Raw genomic sequence first — 7,737 nt, forward strand, 5'->3', positions numbered from 1 at the left:
TATCGTTGATCTTCCACCACCAACCGATTACAAGGGAGTTCAGTGCTTCCTAGGCCATACAGGGTACTATCAACGATTTGTGTTGAACTATACATTAATTGCTAGACCTCTATACAAATTGCTGATAATATTTGAATAGACCAAGGAATGCCAATGTGCATATGAAGATTTGAAGAAGGATCTAACCATAACACCAATCCTAAGAGCCCCAAACTAGACCATAACCTTCCATATTCATATTGACACCTCAAAGTTTATCGTGGGAGCTATGTTGTGCCAACCTAGTGAACATAATTTAGACTATCCAATGAGCTTTGCTACCAGAAAACTCACGAATACTAAAATGAACTACTCCACTTACGAAGATGAAAGGGTTAGCCATGGTGTTTGCTATAAGGAAAATTTGGCATTACCTTTTGGCTACACCTTTTATCTTCTTTGTTGACCATCAAGCCTTGCTTTATCTTGTTAATAAACCTTGTACTACTGAACACATTACTCGGTGGTTACTTCTGCTTCTAGAGTTTGACTTCTCTGTGGTTGAATGCAAAGGGAAGCAGCACTACATGGCCAACCATATGTATCACATAGCCATAAGAGAAGCCGTTGGACAGGGCATCACAGATGACTTGCTTGATGCACATATGTTTAACCTATCTAGTTAAAGGAACCTAGTTAAGACCTGACTTGATGCCATACTGGGCAGACAACATAGTCCAAGTGCTTGAGCATAGACTACTTGGAAGACCCATCAAGAAGGCTCTCGACTTAGATGAATCATCCTTAAAATACAACCATGTCAGTTGATTAACAGGACAACTCTATAGATTAGGGCAAGACAGCTTGCTATGCAGATGCTTGTGTGAACATGAGATGCATGATGTACTTGCAGAAGCACATGGCGGAATTGTAGGAAGGCACTTCAACGGAGACATGAAAACCTGCAAGGTGTTGTAGTCTCAACTGTGGTGGGCTACTCTTTTTCAAGAAGCAGCATGATTTGTAAAGCACTATGACGAGTGCTGACGGACCAAGGTACCTGTTTGTAAGGACAAAATGGAGCTAAGTCCAATCGTTGCAAGACAATCATTTAAGAAAAGGGGAATTGACTTCATTGGAGTGATTACCCCTACGGCACAATACTCACAGGCCAAGTACATCATCGTTGCTATAGATTATCTCACAAAGTGGATAGAAGCACGAGCCATGAGGAAAATGATGCTAGAACCACTACTAAGTTCCTTCGGGAGCAGGTGATCTCACGATTACAGTAGTGGGACTCAGATGACTGTGACTCCATCCAAGCATGGCACTGAAAGTTCCAAAACTGTCAAAAATCGTGACAAATCTCACACACGCCTTGATCAATCTCTCAACTATGATCTTGGAAGCAAGTATCCAATGCAAAGGCACGGTCAAATCTTACATGTGGAGTTTAAAGGTGTGATAGTGAAGATTATCAAGCACAAAATGGTTTTTAGTCATGAAGCTCTCTCTCTCTCTCTCTCTCTCTCTCAACTCAAAAATGACAAATGAGCTCTCCCCCTATCCTCTTGGCTTCTTAAACCCCTGTTTGCTTAGTATTTTACCTCCCCCTTCTCTCTCTTTGCCATCTTAATGCCTTGAAGCTCTCTTTTTTCTAATTTTTCCATGTTTTGGACCTGCTATTCTAGTAGAAACCCTATTGTGTGTTTTTCTATTTCCCTTGTTTTTTCCCTACCCAATTGCATCCAAATCACAAGCAACCTTTTACACTAATCCAACCTACTTATATAGATCCAAAAAACCAAAAATTTTACTTACAAAAAGGAAATGGAATACCTCTTCAACTCCCTCGCTTCCTATCTATCTCAAGCACCGGTTTGGAGCAAACCCTACTTCAATGCTCAAGTTGGAGCATGCAAGCACTCAAAGCTTGAATCCGTTCGTTCGACCATTTTCCTTTTTACACCGTGTCATTCTGATGTATGCTTTGTCCATTATTAATTTTTGCGAGTTTTCATGTCTTTTTTGTGCATAATTTTACCCTTTTTTCATGTGAACCTGCCCTATTCTACTCGGAATTCAACTCTAACTGGATAGCCTTGTCCTGCCACCCTTTTTGCACAATTCTCCTTTTTGCTCCGTCCTGTTTTGACCTTTGGATTTTTTGTTATCTATTTTTATTTTCGAGCTCTATTTTATTGTTTTTCCCATGTGAACACCCTCTAACCCCCCAAAAACACATTCCAACATGACAGTCCTATGAAACATTGTTTTTTGGACATTCTTCCTTTTTACTACCCATCGTTCCAATGCCTGGATCTTTTTATATTAATTTTTGAATCCCTTTTTGGGTATGCTTTTTGGGTTTTTTCCATGTGAACGGGTCTTATCTTTTTCAGAAATGTGTTTTGACTTGATAGCCATGTTTCGGCCATCAAACAAAAAGCTTAATTTACATCATGACTTTTTGCACATTTTACCTTTTTCCCGCGCTTCATTTCGGCACAATCAGATTTTTCAATATTAATTTTCATATGCGTTTTTGGGCTTGATTTTTGCAGTTTTCCTATGCGAACGCCCTAAATTGTTCCCGGACACCCCGTTGCACTATTCCCTTGTCTCCCTCTCGACTTTTGGCCCAGTTTTCCTTTTTCCAGCATTTTGTTCTAGTGCACAGTTTGGGTTTTATGAATTTTTTCGTTCCATTTGCGCCTGTTGTGCCTCACGCGTTGCGCGCGATCGCCCTTTTTTCGATTTTTACTCATGGCATCATGTCTTTGCGTCATCCCGCACCCACAATGCCATCCAGACCCCCATTGTTTCCCGTCCACGCAAATTTTTTACACCCGTCCCGCTCATGTGTGGGACAGGAGCGGCCCCCATTTTTTCTTTCTTTCTTTCTTTTTATTTATTTCAATATCATTTTTTTGAAAAAAATAAACCCCCTCCCTCCCCGACGGTTTCCCCCCTCCCCTTCTCCCCTTCTCCCCTTCTCCCCTCTCTCTCTCTCTCTCTTTCTCTCTCCCCGACTCCATCTCATCCTCCCCCTTCCATCCCCTTCCCTGCCATCTCCATCAACCCTTCTCTCCTTCCCTTCGCCATCTCCTCCCTCCACCTTTTCGCCCCCGCCATCCTCCTTCCCCTCCTCCTCTTCCTTCCCTCCCTCTCCCCATCATCTTCTCCCTCCTTCCCTTCACCACCTCTCCTTCCCTTCGCCATCACCTCCCTCCTTCCCTTCACCACCTCTCCTTCCCTTCGCCATCACCTCCCTCCCACCCCTTCGCCCCTGCCATCTCCCTCCCTCCACGTCATTCTCCTCCCCCCTCCCATTCTTCTCCACTCCCCACCGCCGCACCTGCCATCTGCCTCACACTCTCTGTCACCACACCTGCCATTCCAGGATGGTTTTGAGAGGGGTTACCATTGACTGGAGCACTTACCTTCTTACGAAGATGGACCAGCATTTTGTCAAGGTGACTAGAGGGAATGTTACCAATGTAACATTTGGTTCATATTGATATGCTTTTCTGACATATTCAAGCCTTAAGAAGGGTGTTTTACCTCCTCCTCCATGTGATCCAGTTCCTCCACCTTCAGAAGATTCAAAACCCATTGCCATAGAGGATACTGATTCCCCTCATCCATTGGTCATTCAACAGAATAGCGTGTAGCAGAGACAATTCCACCAGTTATTCCTTCAGTGTTAGTTCTTACTACCTCTAGAAGTGAACTCTCTGCCTACCTCACATGCAATAACTTATTCACGGCACATCAAGAGGGTTCTTTGGATATATCTGTTCCTTCGCTAAACCGCTTAGTGACAGGGGATGCCATCCCTTTCCTTTGTAAAGACATCCAGAGTTCTATTGAACTCTCAGTGACAGCTTGTGCTCAACAGTTGTATTCTTCTTTCTATGAAGAATTGATGCAATCCAAATATGAGATGAATAAGGCAACCACAGAGCTAGCCTCTGCCAAAGATACTCTTTCCAATATGTTTAAGCAGATGGAGCAACATCAGACCAAAATGATTGAGACCCAGAGAGACAAAATATTTTCTTTGAAAAATCAGTTAGCAAAAGCTTAGTCAGAGGTCACAAGGGTTTTTAAAGAGAAAGAGAAAATGTCCAAAGAAGCTCAAGAGTTCAAGACTCTTCTGAATACAAAACTATGAGACTTGAAGACTGCTCACAATACAGTGGAATCCCAAGCCTCCCAGATTAAATAGTTGAGGGACCAACTGGTGCAGTCACGATCCATTCCTCCAAGTCGTAGTGTCCCCATAATTCCTTCTATGTCTCAGTAGGACTTGACTACTCTTCAATGGAATGCCACTTTATGTCCTTTATTTCAGGCCAAGGTTGAGAGATTGCAGTCTCGATTGGATATCTTATGGACTACTTTTGAGCAGTTTATGGAGTTTATTCCTCCCACCCACTCTTTCTTTGTTCATTATCAACACCAGAAGTTAGTCTTTTATGTTAAACTTTATACCATGGATTTATCTCCTCCATAGTATGGCTGGAGTGGACCTTGGTCTACGGACATGTTATCTGAAGTGGCCAGGATGGTATTTCAGGATTCAGAAGTCCGAGATTCAATGTTGATGTCCTATATGTACCTCAGAGGTGACTTGTTAAATCTAGATGATGACGACCTCTCTTGGTATGTTGGAGATGTAGTCTTGCAAGTAGTACTCTATGTACACCAGTTGGAGCTTAAGATTGATGAAATGTTTCAAAAGTATTCTTCTAGAGCAGATGACTGTCTAGAGGAATCTTGGCATCCTATGCTGGATTATGTGATCTTAAATCAAAGACAGTTAAAGGCTTTGTCTCATGTGCAAAATGTCAACCAACTAAGGGTGGATCTGTTATCCTATCTTTCCAAGAAACCTCCTTTTGATCCTTTATTTTTTGAGGCTTATGCTAGACGTTCTACCTTAGGACCATCAGTTTGATCCTTGACTTACTATCAACAAATGGCTCATAGGTATGATGCTTATCTGTATCTTTTCCAGAATACCCCACATGTCATTTTACCCCTTCTATTTCAACCTAAATATGCACCCCATATTCCTATTTTTACGCAATGTCCTTTCATCATTGATCGGGAATTTTCTCCCCTTATTCCTTGTCGTCTCCCATCTTCTCATTTTTTTGTCTACATTCCCACCACATTTCCTTACTCCTTTCCTTTCTGATACTGCTAAATTGTTGGATTCTCCTACCGTATCTTATTCTTATTTTTATGATTTTTCTTATACCTCTCTTTATCCTTTATCCCTTATTCCCTTACCATCTCTTTCATCTTTTATTCAGACTTCCCCTATGTTGGTTACAGAATATGAAGGTTTTGATTAGAAAATCATCAGAAGAAGAAGCTAGAGTGCTGGAGATTCTTTGACGGGACCCCAAATTAACTAGCCTGTGATTCTAGGAGAATGGAAGATTGCAAATCAAGCCTTTCACAACTATTTATGTTTTGCTCAGCTTCATTCTCAATCTTTGGATCCATCAATGAGACTGACTGTCCATTTTTCATGGTATCTAGCCTTTATGCACCATCGCTCTCATAGTGATCAAAAGTAAGTGCCAAAGTTATGTTTGGATGTCAATATAGATGTGGATACTCATAAGCTAGATGTGCTTTATTTTCATGCTTTGTGCTTGCCAAACAGTTTTGTTATCCTACTAGAGAGCATGTGTTGTTAGCAATTCTTGCAAAATCCTCCAAAAACCTTTGTGGATGAATCTTTATCCCTAGAAAGGTTTAAAAATCATCAATCCTTTAAAAGGGATCATCTTCATTGATCTATTATCCTTTGTAAATTTGATGTTTGATCAAAGTACATCTATCTATCATTTTCCTTCCAAAGAGGTGCCATTCAGATATTGTTTGTGTAAGTGGTGTGAGTTGTGGTATGTGCATATTGTTTATCTTTGTTGAATGGAGCTGAAGTTGAAGCTGGATTGCTGAAGACGATATTGGATTAAAAGCTAGAAAAAGATGATGCTAATTTAAAGAAAAATCTTATATCCTTTATAAGTTTATGTTGCTATCAATTTTTCAAAAACAATGGAGATAATATCAAAAAGGGTGTTTTCCTTTTGTTGTAGTATTATCAGATATATAGGTTACTTGTTGGGGTCGTGATTGGATGATTTTATGAAGTGTTGTTGAAGACAAAAGATCATATTGAGCTCTTTACTGAGCTTATATTCTTCTTTTCCTTAGGTCACGAGGACACTTCCTTTCTAAGTGTGGGGATATGTGGAATGTTGAAATGACTCGATTTTTTGGTTGATTTTTATTGTTTTTGAAATTTGAATGGTTGATTTTTTATGGATTTTGAGTGATGTTTAGTTTTTTTGGAAGTTCTTGAGAGTGTTTTGGATGATATTGATTATGTTTTGGAAGCTCATGATGATTCTCAGTAGAAATATGAGGCTATGTGATGTTCTAATAGGTTCTGTTGAGGTTTTGATTGGTTCTGATACCTTGTGTTTAGCTTTTGTTTTGTTCTAATTTTCTTCTGTATGAAGCATGGATTGATGGATGATGAAAGTTGAGTTCTTTTGAAAGCTTATTGAGTAGTTTTTGATAGTTTGGAATGGTTTTAGTATGAGTTATGAGGTTTTGATGTTTTCTGTTGACCTTCTATAACCCTTTGTAGACCTTCTGTAGAGCCTCTGTTCCTGCTCTGTTTTTGTTCTGTTCTATTCTGTAGATCTTTTGTAAGTGTTCTGTGATATGAGAGTGTACCTTGGAAAATTTTTCTAACTTTTGGAAATGATGAATCTAAGTTCAAAAGAGCTAAAAAAAATGGAAGAAACTGCTGTTGAAGATTGAAGAGAAGACTGAAGTGAAGTGACAGTAGTGAGCTATGAAGAGACATTGTAGTGGCTCTGATGCCTTTTCATACCTCCCATACCTCTTGGGAGATGCATCCACGACCAAGAGAGGATTATTTGAGAGTCATTATTGATTATTGTAGTAAGGATATTATGTACTATTGATTGAGAGAAAGAGAGAGAGAGAATCAGAGATAGCCAATTCTATCAAAACAATGTATCTATCTATGAGAGATAGAGAGAGAAAACTATAAAGACAATGAAGATGAATACTATGTGATTATTTACATTCAAAAGTGGTGTGTTCTTTTGTGTTTCTTGTTCTATTGATGGATTCTATGAAGATGTTGAAGATTATGGTTGATTCTATCAAATCCGTGGGAGATATCTACTATGATGTTGCATGAAGATTTCTTCTTTTCCTTGTTGTGGTTCTCAAAAGAATGAAACAAAAGCTTGTTGATGTTACAATATAGATTTTCTTACAGTAGAAACCCCTTTTCCTTGGTGTTCCTCTTGGGGCTCCACCTCAATACTCTCTCAATCAGCCTTTATATCTAGAAGCTCACTATCACACTCAACCACATCAATCTCTTTTGGCAACAAATTTGAATTCTCAACTTCATCATAAAATCTTTCAATTTCAAAGCCCTCCCCCTCATAGTCTTCTAAAAAACTCAAAAAATCCTCCTTAATTATCTCTTCATCTCTCAAACACTTAGATCCACCATCAAGAAATTCTCGACTCTCTTATATCTCCCCATCTCTCTCAAAATTTACTAACTCTACTACAATGGATGACAATTCTTGATGAGAATCACTTCCAAAACTTTCATCCTCACTATCATCTTCCTCAAAACTCCTCAACACTCAAAACTCTCAATTTTTCTCTCTTTCT

Source organism: Lygodium microphyllum, chromosome 2 (assembly GCF_053477565.2).
Source record: "Lygodium microphyllum isolate KBCC chromosome 2, Lygodium_microphyllum_v1.1.10, whole genome shotgun sequence".
Lineage (NCBI taxonomy): Eukaryota > Viridiplantae > Streptophyta > Polypodiopsida > Schizaeales > Lygodiaceae > Lygodium > Lygodium microphyllum.